The sequence below is a fragment of the Pogoniulus pusillus genome, chromosome 7 (assembly GCF_015220805.1).
Source record: "Pogoniulus pusillus isolate bPogPus1 chromosome 7, bPogPus1.pri, whole genome shotgun sequence".
In the NCBI taxonomy this organism is placed as follows: Eukaryota; Metazoa; Chordata; class Aves; order Piciformes; family Lybiidae; genus Pogoniulus; species Pogoniulus pusillus.
In genome coordinates, this window is record NC_087270.1 from 26135878 (window position 1) to 26159433 (window position 23556).

General features: G+C 50.2%; 1 long non-coding RNA gene across 1 annotated transcript; it reads right to left on the bottom strand.

Moving 5' to 3' along the window:
• Positions 1-4983: 4983 nt before the first annotated feature.
• LOC135176876 (uncharacterized) lies at positions 4984-23551 on the bottom strand. Its single transcript, XR_010302860.1, has 3 exons — positions 23426-23551; positions 19543-19619; positions 4984-5387 (listed from the first exon to the last, which is right to left on the bottom strand). It is a non-coding gene; the product is annotated as an uncharacterized LOC135176876 (long non-coding RNA).
• Between the last annotated feature and the right edge of the window lie 5 nt (positions 23552-23556).

Below are 23556 nucleotides of genomic sequence, written 5' to 3' on the forward strand. Positions count from 1 at the left end.
TTGGCAAGCCCCTAATATTCTGCACTGAGTTATAGGCAGTTAAACAGAAACTTTTTTGCCTCTTTTTTTCGTTCTGAAGAAAAGGAAGCTGGAGACGGAGCAATGAAGGTTACCAGTCAACTGCTGAAGGCAAAGGAGTAAACAAGCCAAGGATGGTGACAAATGTTTTTGTCCTTCCTGAATAAAAATGTAATTACAGGTAACCCAAAACCCTAAGTTCACAGAATTATAGAATGGTTGGGGCTGGAAGGGACCTCTGAAGACCATCTAGTCCAAAAACTTTGTTGAAGTAGGTTCACCTAGGGCATGCCACACATGAATGCATCCAGATGGGTTTGGAAAGTCTCCAGAGAAGGACACTCCATAATCTCTGGGCAGCCTGCTCCAGGCCTCCAGCACCCTCATACCAAAGAAGTTTTGATATGTGTTTAAGTGAGACCTCCTTAGAATCATAGAATCAACCAGGTTGGAAGAGACCTCCAAGCTCATCCAGTCCAACCTAGCACCCAGCCCTAGCCAATCACTCAGATCATGGCACTAAGTGCCTCATCCAGGCTTTGCTTGAACACCTCCAGGGATGGGGACACCACCACCTCCCTGGGCAGCCCATTCCAATGCCAATCACTCTCTCTGGCAAGAACTTCCTCCTAACATCCAGCCTAGACATCCCCTGGCACAACTTGAGACTGTGTCCCCTCGTTCTGTTGCTGGTTGCCTGGGAGCAGAGACCAACCCCACCTGGCTACAGTGTCCCTTCAGGTAGTTGTAGACAGCAATGAGGTCTGCCCTGAGCCTCCTCTTCTCCAGGCTGCACACCCCCAGCTCCCTCAGCCTCTCATAGGGCTGTGCTCCGGGCCCCTCACCAGCTTTGTCACCCTTCTCTGGACACATTCCAGTATCTCAACTTCTCTCTGGTTCCAGTTTGTGTCTGTTGCCCCTTGTCCTGTCAGTGGGCACACTGAAAAGAGCCCAGCTGCATCTTCCTGCCCCTTACCCTTTAGCTATTGATTGGCATTGATGAGATCTTCCCTCAAGCTGCTCTTCTCCAGGCTCAACAGCTTGAAGTATCTCAGCCTCTCCTCGTAATGGAGATACTTCAAGCCCCTCAGCATCTTTGTGTCCCTCCACTGGACTATCCCCAGCAGTTCCCTATCTCTCTTGAAATGGGGAGCCCAGAACTGAACACAGTACTCGAGGTGTGGCCTTGAGTATACACTGCACTGCTTAGTCCCAGCCCAGAGGAGTGATGTGTGCAGTGCTAGCTGGAAATCAAAAGGCACATTTAGGCACGAAGGAGGCCAGCACAAGGCCAACTGCATGGCCTGAATGCCCACAGAGGTGACAAATTCCTAACACAGGTGAAGATGGTGACAAAAGCACATGCTAGGTGTGGCACTGCAGGCCACAGCTCAGTGGCAGAGTTGGGCTGACACTTGGACTGGATGGTCTCAGAGGTCTTTTCCAGCCATAAGGATTCTCTGAGAAGGTGACGATGACAAAACAGCATAATGATACACCAAAAGCTGCTCAAGACTGGGCTCCTACAATGAAATGCAGAAGCATGGCAGAGACTGCACAGAATGTCTGCTAAGATGAAGGCTTATACACGAGACTGCCCCTGCTCAGTTCCCACCCATGAACAAGCAGGACAGCTGAGTCTGGATCCCTCAGCAAGTGCTCAGCACTGGTGACAGCTGTCCCAGGCTGCATGCATGCTGCATGTGTCCAACACAAGCTACCTAAGGAGACCTGAAGGTTCTGAGAACTGTAGGTCCTTCCCTGTGCCCTTTACAAGCAGAAGAATCCCCATTGCAAACCACTGATTTCCATGCAAGTAGAACAAATCCCTCTGTTGCTGAGTACTGTGTCTAGAAGGTGATGTAGCTACCTCTGGGTTGCTAAGGATTGCAGCACCTCGTGGCATTAAGTTGTTTATTCTCTGTTTACACTGCTTTGAAAGGAAAGGCTGAGGGAGCAGACACAGGATACACTGCTCTAGGTCAGGGCACGAGCTCTTAAGCTCCTAAGCTTTCAGTCCAGCTGTCCACCTGCTTCTCTTCTCCTGAGGGACCAAGGGGTTCTCAGGCTGTGGCAGAGGGGCTCAGCTGCTTGTGAAAGGAGCATTTCACAGGTCTGCACGGATGCCAGGCACAGCTCAGTGCCAATGGCACTCTACCACCAATTGCAGCTTTTTCTTCATTTGCCAAACCATAATTTGTGGAGCTGCTACATAAGCAACTGAGTTGTCCCCGAAGCAGAGGCAGCGCAGTAATCCCAACAATCATCCCAAGGTAAACTGCCCTGGATTGTGATTCAGATCCCGGAGGCACCTAATGCCTCTGCCAGCCCCAGTCCAGAAGCAGCAGCACTTGGCACTGCTTGATTAATGCACACTCCCACCTGGAGGGGAGCCTGAGGAGTTTGCAAAGAGGTTGAGGAGTCCATCATGCAGACAGGCAGACACCATCCTTTCTCTCCAGGCAGATAAATCCATCACGCAGCTTTCTTCAGGCAGACATCATCCCTCCTCTCCAGGCAGATTACCATAGCAAACGTGAAGTACAGAGTGACATTTGCCTTGCATTTAGAAAGGGGATTCGAACAAATGAGCTCCTTCTTTAAAACCAACCAAGCCAAAAGCCTGCTAAGCTGTTGTGTTGCCCAGCAGGACCAATTTGACATGGGACAGACGGAAAAGATTCCTGCTGGACTCCAGCACTCACTGCCCCTGCAGTGAACGGGGATTTCCCCTTGGCATGGGTATGACACACATGGAAGTGGCCATCACCTTTTACTTATGACACTTGAGTTCCCTTTTCTTTAGTATCAGCCTTCACTTTCTCTCCTCTCTTTGTAGTTCTCATCCCGCCTGACACAAAAAGGCAGGCTTCCTGCTCTGCCTTGCAATCTCATGCCCTGTCAGCCCAGACATTGATAGTATCAGTCAGGATCAGCCTTCATGGAGTGCCTTCTCCCAGGAGCCGATCTCTGCTCGTTGGCTCATGTGCACTGGTCAGCAGCCCAAGAACAAGGCAAGTGCACTCAGTAAAGATGAGCAGCCAGCTGTGGAGCTCAAAGGTCTCATGAGACAGAGGCAAACTCCAGTTTCTCAAAACCAAATTTCACAGAACCAGAGAACTGCACAGAACCCCAGAACACACCCAGTTGGCAGAGCCCTCCAAGCTCATCCAGCCCAGCCCTCCACCCAGCACTGCAGGCTCAGCACTAAACCATCTCCCTCAACATCAGCTCCACAGGCTGCTGGAACACCCCCAGGGATGGGGACTTCAGCTCTGCCCTGGGCAGACCATTCCAAGGTTTGGGAACCCTTCCAGGGCAGAAATATTTCCTAGCATCCAGCCTGAGCCTCCCCTGGGGCAGCTTGGAACCATTTCCTCTGCTCCTGTCCCTTGGCACCAAGGAGCAGAGGCTGCTCCCTCCTCGCTCCAACCTCCCTGCAAGGAGCTGCAGAGAGCAATGAGCTCTGCCCTCAACCTCCTCTTCTGCAGCCTGCACCCCCCCAGCTCCCTCAGCCTGTCCTCACAGCAAAGCTGCTCCAGCCCTTGGCTCATCTTTGTGGCCTCCTCAGGCCTCACTCCAGCAGCTCTGTGCCCTCTGTGTCCTGGGGACAGCAGAGCTGGAGGCAGTATGTGAACAGTCTTTCAGTGAGTCACCTGGGCCAGCAAGGCCTTGAATTCCCTGCCTGTGGAATGGATAACAATAGTTTTTGTTCCACAAAGAGAAAACTGCACAGTCAAAGCTGTTGCCTCCAACCTTTCCTCGCAAAAGCACAGCTGCCATTTCAGGCCATTTCCTCCTCCTGCTGTAGCCTGAGGCATGGCAGCTGTGCTTGTGTCTTTGGTGGCACTGGGCTGGCAATGGAGGAAGCAGTTACACCCAGCCTCTCACCTGCCTCCACTGAAAGCATGCACTCCAGCTTCAAAACAATGTGCTATCCACATGCACCAAACCCTGCCCTGGCACAGAGGCTGCCAGAGTGGTGCCTGAACACAGCTGTGGCCTCAACTGCAGAAGTCCCTTGCCTTCCGCCACTCTGCTACAAGGACAGGATCCTTAGCAGCCACTAAAGCAAGTCCATGTAGGCTGTGCCTGTCACTCCTCCTCAGAGAGTTCTAGGCACTGGCAAACTGTGACAGTCATTGTTGCTTTGTAAGTGGCATCTGGGTTCTTGGTGGATTTCACTGGCAGTTGTGTTTGCAGCTTTGAAGTCTCCTCCAGGCCTGTCATTTGGTAAGGCTGTTGATGGGTGCCTGGGGTGCTTTGTCCTCTGGGAGGCTATTTTCCTTTAATTCATCTCTGATTAGAAGCAATTTATGCATTTTCATCTGCTTTATGTAAAGATCAAAGGGATGATGGATCCCAACGTTGACCCTATTACAGGCAAATAGAAGCAAGGCTGCACACTGCTGCTTGGTGTCAGACTAAGCCTTGAAGCACCTGGTCACACTGCTCACTGCTGTAGGCCTCCCTCTTCAACCAGGCCAAGCAGCACCTATTCTCCTCTCTGCTTTCATTCTGATACAAACCCAAAGCTGTGGGGTGAAATCCCCATTTTCAAATCTGTCAAGCTCACTATTTGCCCAAAGAGAACAAAGAGATAAAAGATTCAATTTCAAACTGCTCCAGCAGTGCTCTTCTTAATGGTCCCATCACTGAAGCTATGACATCTCATCTGGTCACCAAGTGATTCATCTGGCCTTGCATCACAACCTCTGCAAAGCTACCTTAGTTTGTTCCTTTCTGGCTCTAAGCCACAATAAAGGCTGACTTTTGTGCAGTTCAAGGAGAAAATGTTCACACCAGAAAGGCAACTTTGACTGCACTGGGATAATCTGCAGCAGCCACTGAGATAAACAACGCCGATGTGAACATTGTTGCCATCCCCAGGAGAGCAGAAACAGAAAGGTCACTGAAGCTTACCTTAAGTGAAAGGCAACATAAGGAAGCTTTATTATATTGCTGTTTACTGAAGCAGGCTCCTGGCACATGCCAGCAAACACGTGGGTACTAGGAGCTTCCAGGATGTGGTCCCAAGCCAGCAAACACATCCCCCATGCAAATGTCTCTTCTTGCTTCCAGCCAGTTCAACCTGGCTCCCTCTCCAGAAGGTTCAGCTTTTCCTTTTTTCTTACTAATCATGTGCAGAATAGGGGGAGCAGGTTGGGAAGACCAGCATGAAGAGAAGAATATTCAAAATACATATCTTGGAAAACAGATTAAAACGTCCATTATACTGGGAATTCATTTTCTCCTCCAGGTCTCTGGTTTTGTTCCACTTCAGTCCATGTGCCATTGGGGAAAAAAAATTCAACCACCAGTACTTCAGGGAACCTCTTGCTAGCCTATGTAGGAAACCTTTTGGTGGGCTGAAAAAACAAATTAGCCTAAAATGCATCAGAATGTTCTCATACACCTGTGTGCTTCCACATCAGCCACCAGTGGGGTTTGGCTGCTTCTTTCCAACCTCCCAGAGCCAGGCAGGGGGTAACTCAGGCTAACTGCTAACAAGAACCTGAAGGAGAAGATCACAGTGCCCATGACCAGGTAAGAATCATTTTTTCTACTTTCAAACACAAAAAGTCCTAAGAACACTTTTTTTAAAGTCTGGATAGTTCCCAAAGCAGACAGGCTGGAATCTCAGCCTGCACCACCACCAGACTCAGCACAAGTCCACCCAACCTAGAGAACACACAGAAGAGGCACAGACACAGCTGACCACCAGCACAAACACCTACTCACAGAATCACAGAAGGGGCTGAGCTGGAAGGCACCTCCAAACCTCATCCAGTCCAACCCCTGCACTCAACAGGGACATCCTCCACTAGAGCAGCCTGCCCACAGCCCTCTCCAGCCTCACCTTCAGTATCTCCAGCCATGGGACCCAAACACCTCCCTGGGCAACCTGTTGCAGGGTTCCAGCAGCCTCCTGCTGCAGAACTTGTTCCTCACAGCCAATCTTAATCTGCTCTGCTCTACTTTGCAGCCACTGCCCTCGTCCTGTCCCTGCAGGCCTTCGGCAGCAGTCCCGCTGCAGCCCTCTTGTAGTCCCTTCAGGTCCTGGCAGGCTGTTCTTAGGTCTGCCTGGAGCCTTCTCTTCTCCAGACTGAACACCCCCAGCTGCCTCAGCTTGTGCCCATAGCAGAGCTGCTCCAGCCCCCTGAGCATTTTTGTGGCCTCCTCTGAACCTGCTCCATTTTATAGGACAAATTAGGACAAGTATAGGACTCCAGCACATAGGACAAGTGAAGAAATAATTGCAGTAGAGAACCTCAGGCTGCCAATCCTACCCCCAGGAGAACAAATAATCATTCAGCTCTCTGCAAAGGTGTCTGAATTCAAGACAAATTCCAAGACAAAAGCCACCAAACACCACCCACAAAGAAAACACAAGGAGAAGAGCTCCAGAAATTTAAGCAGGCAAGGAAAATTAGGAGATATTAGGGGTGAGATGGGAAAACTGCCCAGAGGAAAAATTAGACTGCCTTTAAAAGACAAAAATTACCTTGACAAAATAGGCAAACTTCCAAATTCAATCCCAGGGAGCAACAACCCTCCTCAGGGCTGACCTACCCCTTGCCTGGGGATCCCTTAAATCAAACCCAGAGACACGCAATCATATTGATATGGTGAAGGAAGGGGAGAAAATTTGCTGAGGGCCAGAAAGAAAGTCCTGGGGAGGAAAGAGAAGGCAAAGGGGTAGGGAGGGAACAGAAAATCTCTTAAGAAATTACCCATGGAAAGGCCCTCTCTGATTTTTGGTAGAATTTCAGGGTCTTTCACCACTTAACTGAAATCAAGCAGCAACAAAATTATCATAGAATCACAGAATCATAGAATTGGTCAGAGTTGGAAGGGACCACAAGGATCATCTAGTTCCAACCCCCCTGCCATGGGCAGGGATACCCTACCCTAGATCAGGCTGCCCACAGCCTCCTCCAGCCTGGCCTTAAACACCTAAATTATCTTGGAAGCTATTAAAATCTGAAAAGACATAAAGGAAATTGTCTGTGGAACAAAGTGCCATAGGAAAAGAAGAAAACAGGAATGAGATCGTTGTTGTTTGGGGGTTTTAAAATCATTTTATATTCCCTTGAACCTCTGAAAAATGTCCTTGGATTTTTCTCTGAGCCCGCAGACCAAAGACATTTGACCAAAGGGGCAGCAGCTGACTTCCCTGAAAATGGTTTATCCTTCAAGAGAAATTAAATTTGACTTGGAAAACTGACTTGGAAAACTAACTTGGTCTGAGTTTCTGCTGCTGAGCACCTTCCAGCACACAGCTCCACACAGAATCTGTGCTCCATTGATGCCATCATGTCTGCTGCTGCTGAGCGCCTTCCAGCATGCAGCTCCACACAGAATCTGTGCTCCATTGATGCCATCATGTCTGCTGCTGCTGAGCACCTTCCAGCACACAGCTCCACACAGAATCTGTGCTCCATTGATGCCATCATGTCTGCTGCTGCTGAGCACCTTCCAGCACACAGCTCCACACAGAATCTGTGCTCCATTGATGCCATCATGTCTGCTGCTGCTGAGCACCTTCCAGCATGCAGCTCCACACAGAATCTGTGCTCCATTGATGCCATCATGTCTGCTGCTGCTGAGCACCTTCCAGCACACAGCTCCACACAGAATCTGTGCTCCATTGATGCCATCATGTCTGCTGCTGCTGAGCACCTTCCAGCACACAGCTCCACACAGAATCTGTGCTCCATTGATGCCATCATGTCTGCTGCTGCTGAGCGCCTTCCAGCATGCAGCTCCACACAGAATCTGTGCTCCATTGATGCTGTCATGTCTGCTGCTGCTGAGCACCTTCCAGCATGCAGCCCTATTCACCTGAGACAAAGCATTCTTATGCTTCATGTAAACACCTTGAAAAGGCTACTAAAATCTGGAGACCCCCAGCACTGCACATGTGAGACCTACCAGTATGGCCAGGAAAGCACAGTGGGCATCATCAGTGCTGATGGCACCATCAGTGAGGCAGGCCCAGCAATGGAAGGCTCCCACTTGAGTCATTAAGGATAGAAACCCTGGCCAGCAGGTTGAGACAGGTTCTCCTTCTCTGCTCTGCTCTGCCCTAGTGAGGCCTCATCTGGAGAACTGTGTCCACTCCTGGGCTCTCCAATTCAAGACACACTGGGAACTACTGGAGAGAGTGTAATGGAAGTTACAGAATAGTTAAGGCAATAGAGCACCTCCTTTATGAGTAACCTGGGGCTGTTTGTCCTGGAGAAGACTGCAGGAGGATCTGATCACTGTTCATGAATACCTTAAGGGTGGGTGTCAGAAAAAAGGGGCCTTTTTTCAGCAGTACCCAGGGATAGGACAAGGGGCAATGCACACAAACTGGAACCCAGGAGGTTCCACCTCAACATGAGGAGAAAATTCTTTGGTGTGAAGCTGCTGCAGACCTGTAGCAGGCTGCCCAGAGCGATTGTGGAGTCTCTGTCTGGAGACTTTCTGAGCCCACCTGGATATGTTCCTGGGTGACCTGCCCTGGGTAACCCTGCTCTGGCAGGGGGTTGGACTGGATGGTCTCTGGAGGTCCCTTCCAACTCCTACCACTCTGTGCTGAGGCTGGGCAGTCTTTGTATGGTTTTAATCTTGCTGCAATCTGTGGTAGCTTTCAGAGCTGAAGGGATGGATGGATGAGTTACTGAGCTGGACTTGGTCTGGCAGACATTAGGAGCAATTTCTTCACTGCAAGAGTGGTCAGGGATTGGAACAGGCTGCCCAAGGAGGTGGTGGAGTCATCATCCCTGGAGGCCTATGGCACTTGGGGACATGGCTGAATGGCCATGGTGGTGTTGGGTTGATGGCAGGACTTGATCTTAAAGGTCTTTTCCAACCAAATTGATCATCAGATGCCATGAAAGAATGCATGTCAGGCAGCACTCACACCCCACCACAAAGGGAAAGATGATGGCAGTTATTGCCCAGAGACATGCCAGTCTCTGTGTCTCTGAGCCTGTCCTGAGCTACTGCAGCAGCCACAAGAAGCACACACATGCCATAGTCACCATCTTCTAGCAAGCAAAATTTTCTCTCCAGCAGGTCAAAGCAGGTTCTCCTCCCCCTCTACTCTGCCCTACTAAGGCCTCATCTGGAGCATTGTGTCCAGTTCTGGGCTCCCCAGTACTGCTGGGAGAGTCCAGCAGAGAGCGCCTGAGGACACTGAACATGACCTTGTGAGGTGAGGCTGAGAGCCCTGAGGCTGTTCAGCCCGGGGAAGAGCAGCCTGAGGGGCATCTCAGCAACGCTGAGCAGTAGCTGAAGGGTGAGAAGGATGCAGCCAGACTCTGATCAGTGGTGTCCAGGGACAGGGCACCACTGGATATAAACTGGAACCCAGAAGATGCCACAGGAACATAAGGGAAAATTTCTTGCCTGTGAGGGTGGCAAAACACTGAGACAGGCTGCCCAGAGAGGCTGTGGAACCTTCATCTCTGGAGGCTTCCCAGACCCACCTGGATATGTCCCTGTGGGATTGACTCTGGATGAGCCTGCTCTGGCAGAGGGTTTGGACTGGATGCTCTCCAGAGGTTATTTCAACCCCTACCACTGTCATTCTATATGATTCCGTGAAGCCCAAATAAATTTCTCCTATCTATTCAACAGTCCAGAACTGAAAGAGCAGCTCCCTTCTGAAGAGGCCAGCAGAGTCTGGAGAGCACTGAAGGAAGAATTTAAGAGAGGATGGAAAATGAGGGTCTTGTTCTTGTGCAAACACTTGGTATACATCCATCCCATTCTGCCTCCTTAATATCAAGACACCCAGCACTGTGTGCAGGGCAAACCCAAGGGTATGTTTAGCTAAAGTTTTCTTTGGGTGCTCTTTCCACCCGAAACCACTGCCACATGCAGAGGCTTACTTCTGAGTAGGACACCAAAAGAGAGAGCTAAGAGCTAGATTGTTGCTGTATGTTGCATACTGCCCAGAAAGGAAGTGAGAGGTACACAGCTGCTACTGGTTCACAATCCAAACATGTAAATCTCTCCCAACCACGCAGTGCTAAGATCATAACTGGAATATTGTGTCCAATTTGGGGCTCCCCAGTTCAAGAGAGACAGGGACCTGCTGGAGAGAATCCAACAGAGAGCTAAGAAGATGCTGAAAGGACTGGAATATCTCTGCTGTGAAGTAAGGGTGAGAGCCCTGGGGCTGGTTAGTCTGGAGAGGAGAAGGCTGAGAGGGGACCTGATCAATGTCTATCAATACCTCAGGGGTGGGGGTCAGGATGAAGGTGCCAGGCTCTGTTTGGTGGTGCCCAGTGACAGGACAAGGCACAACAAGTCCAAGATGGAACCCAGGAGGTTCTACCTCAACATGAGGAGAAAATTCTTTGTTGTGAGGGTGCTGGAGGCCTGGAGCAAGCTGCCCAGACAGGTTGTGGAGTTCCCTTCTCTGGAGCCTTTCCGAGCCCACCTGGTGTGTTCCTGTGTGACCTGCCCTGGGTGACCCTGCTCTGGCAGGGCTTTGGACTGGGTGATCTCTGGGGGTCCCTTCCAACACTTCTCATTCTGTGATTCTCTAATGCACCTGGGGAGGTGTGGGGGGATGCTGTAAAGAACACAAAGTGCCAAAGGCTGTATTTTCTACCTTCATAAAGAGTTGTATTTTCAAATTCTCTGGCTTTCCTGGCTCAGGCAAGTAGAGATGCCAAGAGCTTTTCATGTCATGACGACACACTTTCAATTTTGCACAGAGCCAGGAGTCTAATAAATCACTAGAAAATGCCTTCCCCAATTAGAACTTAAAAGCTTCTTTGAGAAAGAGATGTTATGGTGCAGGCTTTTAGAAATAAGAGCTGGTTAACAAAGGGGGAACAAAAGCAAAGCTTTTGTTCCCAACCATTTACACCTCGGATTAACTTTTAAAGCCTTCAATAAATCTTCAGTGTGGCTCAGGTACAGAAGAGAAACATGAAAATGTGGCAAAAGTCGACAAGTTAATTTATTGCAGCCTGTAACCAGCCATCTCTGTTGATCTGCAGAGGAGATAGAGCTAGCAAACAGATGCTTCTTCTGTGGAGGAGATAAAAGCAAATGGGAAGCTCTGCCAGCGTTCCAGAAATGCAAATGCATACAGCATCTGTGCTGGGGGCAACACCAGCCTGGGCCTCCAACCAAGCTCTGCAGCAGCGTGTGAGGACAGGCAGCAGAGCGGCACAGGAGTGCTGCCCGGAGGGCGGCAACCAGACCAAGCCAAGGTGGCAGCAGCGACACAGCATTTCAGACCTGCTCCTCAACCTGCTCCCCTGCCACAGCACACACGAGCTGCACCCACAAAGGCATTAAACACAAGCCAGCAGTGCCCAGGTGGCCAAGAAAGCCAAGGGCAGCCTGGCTAGGGTCAGAAGCAGGGTGGGCAGCAGGGACAGGAGGTGCCCATTCCCCTGGGCTCAGCACTGGGGAGGCCACAGCTCGAGTGCTGTGTTCAGCTCTGGGCCCTGCACTGCAGGAAGGACACTGAGGGGTTGGAGCCTGTGCAGAGTAAAGCAGCGAGGCTGCAGAAGGGCCTGGAGCAGCTGGGCTGTGAGGAGGGGCTGAGGGAGCTGGGGGGGTGCAGGCTGCAGAAGAGGAGGCTGAGGGCAGAGCTCATTGCTCTCTGCAGCTCCCTGCAGGGAGGTTGGAGTGAGGAGGGGGCAGCCTCTGCTCCTTGGTGCCAAGGGACAGGAGCAGAGGAAATGGTTCCAAGCTGCCCCAGGGGAGACTCAGGCTGGATGCCAGGAAATATTTCTGCCCTGGAAGGGTTCTCAGACCTTGGAATGGTCTGCCCAGAGCAGTGCTGGAGTCCCCATCCCTCGGGGGGAACTGGTGGAGCTGGTGCTGAGGGATGTGGTTTAGTGCTGAGCCTGCAGTGCTGGGTGGAGGGTGGGGCTGGATGAGCTTGGAGGTCTCTGCCAACAGGATGTGTTCTGTGAGTCTGTGCTCTTTAAGATCCCTTCCACTCCAAGCCATTCTAGGATTCTGTGATCCAAGCTAATGGCAACTTCACCATTTAGGAACTGCATCCTGATACTCCTGAATCACAAGAATTTTGATTCCTCTGGTTCTGTTTCCCAGTCCTTAACAGAATTATTCACCTCATTTCAAACCATTTCCTTGCCTTCAATTTATAGTTTCTGAAGGTAAAAAAGATCTTGCTGACAGCACTTCAATATTTGAAGAGCACCTACAGGAAGATTGTTTAGAAGAGCTTGTGGATGTATGATGAGGGATTGAGACTGGAGCAGAGCAGAGTTAGGTTGGACATCAGGAGGGAGTTGTGCAGAAGGAGAGTGGTGAGACACTGGCACAGGCTGCCCAGGGCTGTGCTTGAGGCCCTGTCCCTGCAGACCTTCAAGCTCAGCCTTGCTGTGTCCCTGTGCAGCCTGCTCTAGTTGGAGGTGTCCCTGCTGAGTGCAGGGGGGTTGGACAAGACGAGCTTTGAGGGTCCCTTCTAACTTGATGCATTCCCTAACAGGCAAAACTGGAGATGGCCAAAAAGCTTCAAAGAAAAAGCTGCAATTATTCCAGCTAAACAGGGATTGTTGTGCCACTTAATAAAAATGCAGGGTTTTTTAATAGTGGCTGAAACCTCTTTAAAATAGGCAACATTAGGTACAGGGCCCAAACTTACACCCACAAAGCCTGTGACAGCCCAGAGGAAATAACAGCTCAAAGCACAAGATAACAAAATCCTGGCACAGATGGCCCTGAGCTACTAAAACCACACAAAATCAACACTGGAATGGACACTGCTTTGGATGCAGCCCAGGCTACCACTGGCCTCCTGTGCTGCAAGCTCACACTGCCTGTTCATCTTCTCCCCTACCAGCACCCCCAAGTCCTGTTCCTCAGGACTCCTTTCTATCATCTCCTCCCCCAGCCTGGATTCACAGTGAGGATTGTTCTGGCCCAGATGCAGGACCCTGCACTTGCTCCTGCTGAACCTCAGGAGGGTCACCTGGGCCACCTCTCCAGGCTGTCCAAGTCCCTCTGGATGCCATCCTGCCCCTCTGGCATATGGACATCACCACTCAGCTTGGTGCCACCTGCACACTGCTGATGGTGCCTTGACTCTGCTGCCTATAGCAGTGATAAAAATATTAACCAGCACAGGTCCCAGCACAGACCCCTGACGGCCACCATTTGTCACTGCTCTCCAGCTGGAGCCATTGAGCACCCCTCTGCAGTATGCTGGTGTTCCAGATTCTCTGCTGGTTTTAAGCCTTTAAATCACACTTCCAGTCTGTGTGATTTGTCAGGCCAGCCACAGTGGTCCTATTCCACAGGCAGAGGGCTAACTCTTGTTAGAAAAGCTGTTCCTTGTGAAACTGGGAGCAGGTGTGAATTACTGCAGCATCCCCTTTTTCCTGTTCACTGCTCTGTCTCCATCAGTCCAAAGCACAAACTGGAAAAGTTCCCACAAATGGGAAGCTCCTCAGCTCCTTTTCTAAAGGCCCTGAATCCTTTTTCCAACAGGAACACAGCACTTGAGCTTGCTCTGCCAAAGCCTGAGACACTTGACTCTATTGCAAGAAACATCTTCATGCTAGGGATGTTCTAAGCCTCCTAGAAACACTCTTCCGCTCTCTTTCTCCAGCATCTTGTCAGCTAGGGGGGTCCCTACTGCAATGGCTTTGGGCTTTGCTCTCCAACATGGCATCCAGAGGTTACAAAAACTCCAAGGTTTGATCAGCATTTTTTAGAATCATAGAATCCACACCTTGAGTACTGTGTCCAGTTCTGGGCCCCTCAATTCAAGAGAGATGTTGAGATGCTGGAACGTGTCCAGAGAAGGGCAACAAAGCTGGTGAGGGGCCCGGAACACAAACCCTATGAGGAGTGCCTGAGGGAGCTGAGGTTGTTTAGCCTAGAGAAGAGGAGGCTCAGGGCTGACCTCATTGCTGTCTACAACTACCTGAAGGGACATTGTAGCCAGGTGGGGGGTGGCCTCTTCTCCCAGGCAACCAGCAATAGAACAAGGGGACACAGTCTCATGTGTGCTGTAATCAATGGCTACAGACTCTTCAGGAGAGACAGGCAAGGGAGAAAGGGCGGGGGAGTGGCTCTGTACATTAGGGATGCTCTGGATGTCATGGAGGTAGAAATCAAAGATGATCAAGTTGAGTCATTATGGGTGAGACTTAAGGCGAAGGCCAACAAGGCTGATATCCTGGTTGGAGTCTGTTACAGACCACCCAACCAGGAAGAAGAGGTTGATTTATTACTCTTTAAGCAACTGGAGGCTGCCTCAAGATCACCTGCCCTTGTTCTGGTGGGCGACTTTAACCTACCAGACATCTGCTGGGACTGAAACACTGCAGAGAAGAAGCAGTCTAGAAGGTTTCTGCAATGTGTGGAAGACAACTTCCTATCCCAGCTGTTACGTGAGCCTACCAGGGGGGCAGCCCTGCTTGACCTGCTGCTCACAAACAGAGAGGGGCTGGTAGGGGATGTGGTGGTTGGAGGCTGCCTGGGGTCCAGTGACCATGAAATTATAGAGTTTTCAATACGTGGAGAAACCAGGAGGGGCATCAACAGAACCTCCACACTGGACTTCCGAAGGGCAGACTTCAGCCTATTTAAGGAACTAATTCAGAAAGTTCCTTGGGAAATAGCCCTTAGAAACAAAGGGGTCCAGGAAGGTTGGACCTGCTTCAAGAAAGAACTCCTGAAGGCACAGGAGCAGGCAGTGCCACTGAGCCGGAAGATGAGCCGACGAGGGAGGCAGCCAGGCTGGATGGGCAGGGAGCTGCTGAAGGAATTAAAGATTAAAAAGAGAGAGTATCACCTTTGGAAAAGAGGGGAGGTGTCCCAGGAGAAGTTCAAGGAGGTTGCTAGGTCTTGTAGAGGAAAAATTAGAGAGGCAAAAGCCCACTTGGAGCTCAGGCTGGCCACGGCTGCCAAGGAAAATAAAAAGTGTTTCTTTAAATATATGAATGGCAAGAGAAGGGCCAAGGACAACCTCCAGTCCTTGTTAGATAGAGAGGGGAATAGAGTGACAAAGGATGAGGAAAAGGCAGAGGTGCTTAACACCTTCTTTGCCTCTATCTTCACTAGTGGGACAGGTTGTCTCCAGGACAGCTGGACTCCTGAAGTGGTGGATGGAGTCAGGGATCAGTACAGTCCCCCTCTAATCCATGAGGAAGCAGTAAGGGATCTGCTAAGTCACTTGGATCCTCACAAGTCCATGGGACCGGATGGGATCCACCCTAGGGTGCTGAGAGAGCTGGCAGCTGAGCTGGCCAAGCCACTCTCCATCATTTATCAGCAGTCCTGGCTCACTGGAGAGGTCCCTGAAGACTGGAAGCTGCCAATGTGATTCCCATACACAAGAAGGGTCGTAAGGAGGAGCCAGAAAACTACAGACCTGTGAGCCTGACCTCAGTGCCAGGCAAGGTGATGGAACAGGTCATCTTGGGTGCCATCACAAAGCACCTACAGGATAGCCAAGGGATCAGGCCCAGCCAGCATGGGTTTAGGAAGGGCAGGTCCTGCCTCACCAACCTGATCTCCTTTTATGATCAGGTTACCCGCCTGGTGAATGTGGGGAAGGCTGTGGATGTAGTCTACTTGGACTTCAGCAAAGCCTTTGACACGGTCTGCCACAAGAAGCTCCTAGCCAAGCTGGCAGCTCATGGTTTGGACAGATTCACTCTGTGCTGGATCAAGAACTGGCTGGATGGCAGAGCTCAGAGAGTGGTGGTGAATGGTGCCACATCCAGTTGGCAGCTAGTCACTAGTGGTGTTCCCCAAGGATCAGTGCTGGGCCCAGTCCTGTTCAATATCTTTATTGATGATCTGGACGAGGGCATTGAGTCCAGCATCAGTAAGTTTGCAGATGACACCAAGCTAGGAGCAGGTGTTGATCTGTTGGAAGGTAGGAGAGCCCTGCAGAGGGACCTGGACAGGCTGGATGGGTGGGCAGAGGCCAATGGGATGAGATTTAACAAGGCCAAGTGCAGGGTTCTGCACTTCGGCCACAATAACCCCAAGCAGCGCTATAGGCTGGGGACTGAGTGGCTGGAGAGCAGCCAGGAGGAAAGGGACCTGGGGGTACTGATAGATAGTAAGCTGAAGATGAGCCAGCAGTGTGCCCAGGTGGCCAAGAGAGCCAATGGCATCCTGGCCTGCATCAGGAACAGTGTGGCCAGTAGGACAAGGGAGGTTATTCTTCCCCTGTACTCAGCACTGGTCAGGCCACACCTTGAGTACTGTGTCCAGTTCTGGGCCCCTCAATTCAAGAAAGATGTTGAGGTGCTGGAACATGTCCAGAGAAGGGCAACAAAGCTGGTGAGGGGCCTGGAACACAAATCCTATGAGGAGAGGTTGAGGGAGCTGGGCCTGTTTAGCCTGGAGAAGAGGAGGCTCAGGGGTGATCTTATTACTGTCTACAACTACCTGAAGGGACATTGTAGCCAGGTGGGGGTTGGCCTCTTCTCCCAGGTAACCAGCAATAGAACAAGGGGACACAGTCTCAAGTTGTGCCAGGGTAGGTATAGGCTGGATGTTAGGAAGAAGTTTTTCACAGAGAGAGTGATTTCCCATTGGAATGGGCTGCCCAGGGAGGTGGTGGAGGCACCGTCCCTGGGGGTCTTCAAGAAAAGACTGGATGAGGCACTTAGTGCCATGGTCTAGTTGATTGGATAGGGCTGGGTGATAGGTTGGACTCGATGATCTTGGAGGTCTCTTCCAACCTGGTTGATTCTATGATTCTATGATTTAATTCTGTGATCTCACAGAAATAATAAAATCAATCAAATGTAACATCATTAAATTTCTTTCTAAACAAGTTGTGCTGGGGAAAGTATAGGCTGGATGTTAGGAGGAAGTTGTTGTCAGAGAGAGTGATTGGCATTGGAATGGGCTGCCCAGGGAGGTGGTGGATTCACTGTCCCTGGAGGTGTTCAAGAAAAGACTGGATGAGGCACTTAGTGCCATGGTCTAGTTGACTGGCTAGGGCTGGGTGCTAGGTTGGAGTGGATGAGCTTGGAGGGCTCTTCCAACCTGGTTGATTCTATGATTCTAATCAGTCAGGCTTGGAAGCGACCAGAGGGATCATCTAGTTCCAACCCCCCTGCCGTGGGCACGGACACACTACCCTAGATCAGGACTTGATGGCTTTGCCAAAATTGCCAGGTCAGCGTGGGGTGAGTGCCTTGAAGCCCAGTGTGTATCTGCACACGACCTGCCCTCTTAGCAGTGTCCAAGCTCTGCTGGGCTGAGTTAGAGACTGACAAAGATAATGCTAAAGTTCAGTCTTGTAAGAGAAGAATTGCACAGAAGGAGGAAAACCTCTGGGGTAACTCTGGGAATCTGCTGCCTTGTAAATTAGCAATGAAAGCAGCCAGCTAAGTCCTCAGGAGCACATCTGAAGTTTTAATGAAAGAGTTAGATTACAGAAAGCCATAGTGGGAGCCTTCTTTGAGGAAGCCTTGCAGTTAAGTTGCAATGTATTAAAACAACAACGTTCAAATAAATTATTTTTGCACTGCAGTATGCCAAGGTTTTGGAGATGGAATGAAAATTGGGCTTTCATTTTAGACTAAGGAAAGCATAATATCAGACTATTATGCTGCACAAGAGTAGCAAGATCCAAATGCCCACAGTGCTTGCAAGAGAACATATTCCCTCAGGCATTTGAAATGTAATGCTCTTTTAATATTCTCTGCTGGATATTGTTAGAATGGAATTTCAACTATTTCCTGCAATTTGGGTTAAAGATTACTGAATAATGCTGAGCAGCGAGAAAAAACAACTGGCACAGCACACATCTAGAGCTGGCAGCACGGCTTTAATGTCCTGTTGTTTCTTGCTTTAGCAAAATTAATTTCTACAGCCTTCAAGCACAAACTCAGCACCACCTGGAGACAGACACAGCCCCACAATTTCACTGTGGTGCCTTTGCAGCTCCCCTGACTAACACGGCCAGGCCAGAGCCTGTGTGTCAGCTGAGACTAGAACAGGCCACTGCCTAGCAGAGCTTGACTGCTCCCACTGCAAACAGTGGGCAAGGTGGAAAGCAATGGGATTGCCTGGCATGGAACAAAGGTACAGGAGCTTGCCTTTACTGGAAGTGCAGGTTGCACTGCACGGGCAGAGCAACACCTCTTTGACAGGGCTCAGAGCAGCTGAAAGGCTTTTAACCATTTACATCCAACCCTTGCACCAGACAGTGAGCCACTGAATCATTTGGGTTGGAAAAGCCCTTTGAGGTCATCCAGCCCAACCAGTCTCTACCTCTGCCAGGGCTGGGGCTGAGCCATGGCCCTCAGCACCACAGCTCTGCCTCTTTCAAACACCTCCAGCCATAAGCATTCAACCACCTCCCTGGGCAGCCACTGCCAGGCTTTGAGAACCCTTTCAGCTAAGAAATTTCTTCTAACCAGCAACCTAAACCTCCCCTGGGGCAACTTGAAGCCATTTCCTCTCCTCCTGTCTCTTGTTCCTAGGGAGAAGAGCCCAACCCCCACCCGGCTCCAGCCTCTTCTAAGGGAGGTGTAGAGAGCAATGAGCTCTGCCCTCAGCCTCCTCTCCTCCACACTAAACACCCCCAGATCCTTCAGCCACTCCTCCCCAGTCCTCTTCTCCAGACCCTTCCTCAGCTTCCTTGCCCTTCTCTGGACCTGCTCCAGCCCCTCAATGTCCTTCTAGGAATGAGTGCCCCAAAAGTGAACCCAGCACTCCATGTGTGGCCCCATCTCTGTGTAACATGGGAAGCAGGACCTACTTCATTCACGAGTTAGGTGTCACAGCCAAGCCCCTTTACACAGTGACATTACTGAGCAGAAAACCCAGGCACTGCTGTCACCCAGTGTCTGCTCAAGCAACAAAAGGGCAGATTTATGTCAAGGCTAAGAAAAAAAGCACAGGCTGAGAGAGCTGAGTGTGTGCAGCCTGGAGAGGAGAAGGCTTCAGGCGGGCCTCAGAGCTGCCTGACAGTGCCTGAAGTGACCCTGCAGGAAAGCTGCAGAGGGATGTTTTACAAGAGTGTCCACTGACAGGGCAAAGGGAAATGGATTTAAATTGAAGAACAGGTTTAGATTGGATCCAAGGAAGACATTCTTCACCAGGAGGGTGGCAAGACTCTGGAGTGGATTTGTCCAGAGAGGTTGTGGATGCCTCCTGCCTGGAGATGTTCAAGGCCAGACTGGATGGAGTCTTGAGTAGCCTGGGCTAGTTGAGAGGTGTCTCTGGGCATGGCAGGGGTTGGAGTAGATGATCTCTGAAGTCTTTTCCAGCCTGAGCTGTTCTGTGATTCTTTGATTAGAAGTAGTAGTAGTATTCCTTTGGATCATAACTCATCAGAGACTTCCAAAACTGTTCCAATTCTACTCATATTTCTCAGGCTAAAAACAGCCTTTAAATACTTTGTTTTTTTTCTGACACAATCTTAAACATTTTTTAGGTTATTTCCCACAGAGCTGGTTTTGGATTAAAAATTGCACATAAAATGCAGGAGACAGAAGAAAGACTGGACACAATAAAAAGAGAACTTCCTAAAAATAAAGTGTAAAAACTTACCTAAGGAATTCATCAGTTTGGTGGCACAGAGGAAAAAAGCAAATCCTGTCCAGCACACAGTTGAAGGCAGCAGCCAGCTGGTAACAGAGAGCAATTCAGTTTACAGTGAGTGAGCAGGCTTTAGAATGATTATTCCACTAACATTAATTAAAGAGAGGACTCTGGCAGCCTACCCTTTAAAACCATGAGTTGCCTTAAAAAAGAATACTTGATAACACTCAAAGCATCTCCAGCAGGGAGTGCGTTGTTTAATTACACCAAGTAATTCCCTGCCTTTGGAGTGCAGCAGCTGCAAAGTGCATCTCAAGAATAAGGCAAAAGGAATTTCCCTTGCTCTTTGGTTTTTTATTTGCTTGTTGCATCATAGAATCAAGCAGGTTGGAAGAGACCTCCAAGATCATCCAGTCCAACCTAGCACCCAGCCCTAGCCAATCAACTAGACCATGGCACTAAGTGACTCATCCAGGCTTTGCTTGAACACCTCCAGGGACAGGCGACTCCACCACCTCCCTGGGCAGCCCATTCCAATGCCAATCACTCTCTCTGCCAACAACTTCCTCCTAAGATCCAGCCTAGACCTCCCCTGGCACAACTTGAGGCTGTGTCCCCTTGTTCTGTTGCTGGTTGCCTAGCAGAAGAGCTCAACCTCCACCTGGCTACAACGTTCCTTCAGGTAGCTGCAGACAGCAATGAGGTCACCCCTGCAACAATAAGACAATACTTTTCCAAAGGAGAATCTAGGGAATCTTTGTCAAGGGCAATGCATAGATAACAAAGCTTATTCCTGCAGATAGAAGCTGAAGGGGGTAAAAAACAACTAACAGGCCACGCTCAAAAGAAGTGCAACTGCGAAGGAGACTTCAGCTCTTCATCCCAAAGACCTCTAAAGCCCACCACACCAAAGGTAATTAGGTATGCCCAAATGAGAGGGACCAAATGCAAATGAGTTCTGAGAAACCATTAGCTTCAACCTGCCTGTTTTAGGGGACAGCATGACTATGTATTATCTACCTGTGCTATAAACCATGCAAAGCTTGGAATCCTTGAGCCATGCTGAGAGCTTCGCAGTGTCCCAGCACTGTTTATTACACCATACCTAATTTGCACTTTTTTACTCTAGAGTTTCAGATTTGTCTTTGATTCACAGGATCACAGGATGTTGGAGGTTGGAAGGGACCCAAGGAGATCATCAAGTCCAACCCCTCTGCCAGAGCAGGACAACTCTATAGCACTTAAATAGTGCTTGGAAGGTATTAAAGCCCAGCAAGTAGAGACAAAACTTCAGTAGAATGGTTAGGCTTTGCTAACTTTAAACATTACACCACATCTTCCATAAAAGGCAAAACTTTTAAGGTGTCTTTAGTTAATTCAGCAGAGTCTTGAAGCAATGCAGGTACCTTGGACTAGCAGTGGGAACAGAGTTAAAATAAGCTGCCCTGCATGGCTCTGACAAAGAGAAGCATTTACACGTGTCTGTGCACCATCACAAACCACTTCCAGCACCAAGGACTTATCTTCAACAATTAATTCAAGGGACACAAGCTTGGGTAAAAAAAAAAAAAGGACCAAGAATGAAAATGGAGCCTTGCCTGCCACAAGAAGTTCAATTAGCTGAACTGAAATCCACTAACCTGATCTCATCTGCTCTGTTGACACACACAAATCACTTTACAGCATACTAAGATTGATCCAGCTGAACACTGATACGGAATCAATCAAAACTGAATCTGTTACACTGAGTGGGAATTACCTGATGTGAGTTCACCTCAGCTTCTGTTACATTTAAATCTTAATTAGCATTAATTAAGTCTGTACAACATCCAGGTGCAGAAAAGAAAACAAAAAGGTTAGAGTCACAGAATCACAGAAGGGTCTGGGCTGGAAGGGACCTCCAAAGCTAATTCAGTCCAGCCCCCTGCACTCTACAGGGACATCCTTCACCAGAGCAGGTTGCCCACAGCCCTGTCCAGCCTCACCTCAAACACCTCTAGGGATAGGGAAATCACATTAGGACACTCTAGAATAATCAGGCTGGAAAATACGCTACTTTTTCCTTCTCTGCAACCCACAGCAAGCCAGACCACAGCTCTGCTTGCAGCTCTTTGCCTTTCAAATTCATTTCTTGAAGGGGAACTTGGGTACAATCTGAATTCACATGAAAAATGTACAGTTCCTAACTGATCTAAACCAGCACACTCTGACATTTAGGATGAAATGTGACCATACCTTTGCAACTCAGGCACTGCAGTTTCATACTTCAGAGGCTGACAGATATTCAGCTAAAGATTTGTTCAAGCCACAGGAAGTTTAGTCATGGCCTGAGCACTATCAGCAACAAGGCTCCCTAAAATGAGAACACTTTACCTCCCAAAAGAGGGGCATAGATCTGTTGGAACAAATCCAGAGGAAGCCACAAAGATGATCCAAGTCCTGGAGCAGCTCTGCTGTGAGCAACAGGCTGAGGGAGCTGGGGGTGTGCAGCCTGGAGAGAAGGCTCCAGGTGGGCCTCAGAGCTGCCTGCCAGTGCCTGAAGGGATCCTGCAGAGGGGCTTTTTACAAGAGTGTCCACTGACAGGGCAAGGGGAAATGGATTTAAATTGAAGAACAGGTTTAGATTGGATCCCAGGAAGACATTCTTCAACAGGAGGGTGGCAAGACTCTGGAGTGGATTTGTCCAGAGGGGTTGTGGATGCCTCCTGCCTGGAGATATTCAAGGCCAGGTTGGATGGGACCTTGAGTAACCTGGGCTAGTTGAGGTGTCCCTGGGCATGGCAGGGGGTTGAAACAGATGATCTCTGAGGTCTCTTCCAGCCTGAGCTGTTCTGTGATTCTATGAGAAGCAGAAATATTGACATTTAAAAGCTCTTAAAGGAGTCACTTCTTATTTCAGAGGGCCAAAGAAGGTGCCTAGGCATACACATGGCTTAGATTGCTTTAAAAAGAAAACAATGGACTGTAAGGACTAGACTAAGAATTTACACTGATGCTGCAGAAGAATATATGGACGAGTGAGACTTCACTCAAGCCTTCCCCATCCCTGGAGATGTCTTAGTGAAGCAGAGACACGGTGCTGAGAGTCATGGTTCAGCTCTGGTAGAGGTAGTGAACGTTTGGCCTGGATGGTCTCAATGAGCTTTTCCAACCCAAACGACCCTATGAAATGTCAGAATTTGTTTAGTGGGGCACTCTGCCCAGATCCCAGGATAAAAACAGCCAACTGGGCCTCGCAAGCCTCTCTTCTGTAGCATGCCACCACAGAACCCGTGGGCCTTGCTGATGTATTTATGCCAACATCTGCTCCACAGAGTCCGGGGTCAAGAAGCCAAAAGACGACTAAAGGAAGGGGTTTATTTTTGTATGGCAGACAAGCGGCTCAGTCACGCCGCTTCAACGAGCAACAGCACAAAGCTCTCCGCTTCCCCCAGGCGATGCGGAAAGGGCCGAGCCCAAGCTGGCAGAAGTCGGTAACGGGCAGCTATAGCTGGGCAGCTCCTCCTCAAAGGCCGAAAGCAAGGTGCCAGGGGCAGCAAGGAGAGCGCGGAGGGACGGAGCGCAGCCAGCCCGAAGGCAACAGCGCAGCGCCAGGGCAGCGGCCCCGCGCTCCTGGGACGCTCGTAAGCAACCTCCCAGCGGAGGCCGGGCCCGAGGACAAAGAGGCTGCGGTGCGGGGAAGGCCAGGGAAAAGCTGTGACCGCCCTCACCGCTCCCGAGCCCCCGACCCTGCGCACACCGCCCCGCTCCAGCCCGCCACACCGAGGGGACGGCCGCTGCCGGAGAGCCACGCACCGGCGCGGGGGCAGGCGGAGGAGAGAGGGCCTAGAGGTAACGAACCGACCCGACCTCCCACTTTCCCACCCTAGAGAAAGGCACGACCCGAACCCACCAGGGGCTCCGAGGAGACGAGGTGGGGAAGAACACGGGAAGACGCCGGGGGACAGAGAGGCTCCCGCCGCCCGCGTTCAAACGCTCGCCCACCCGCGCCTCTCCGCGCCGCCGCCGTCACCTAGCAACCGC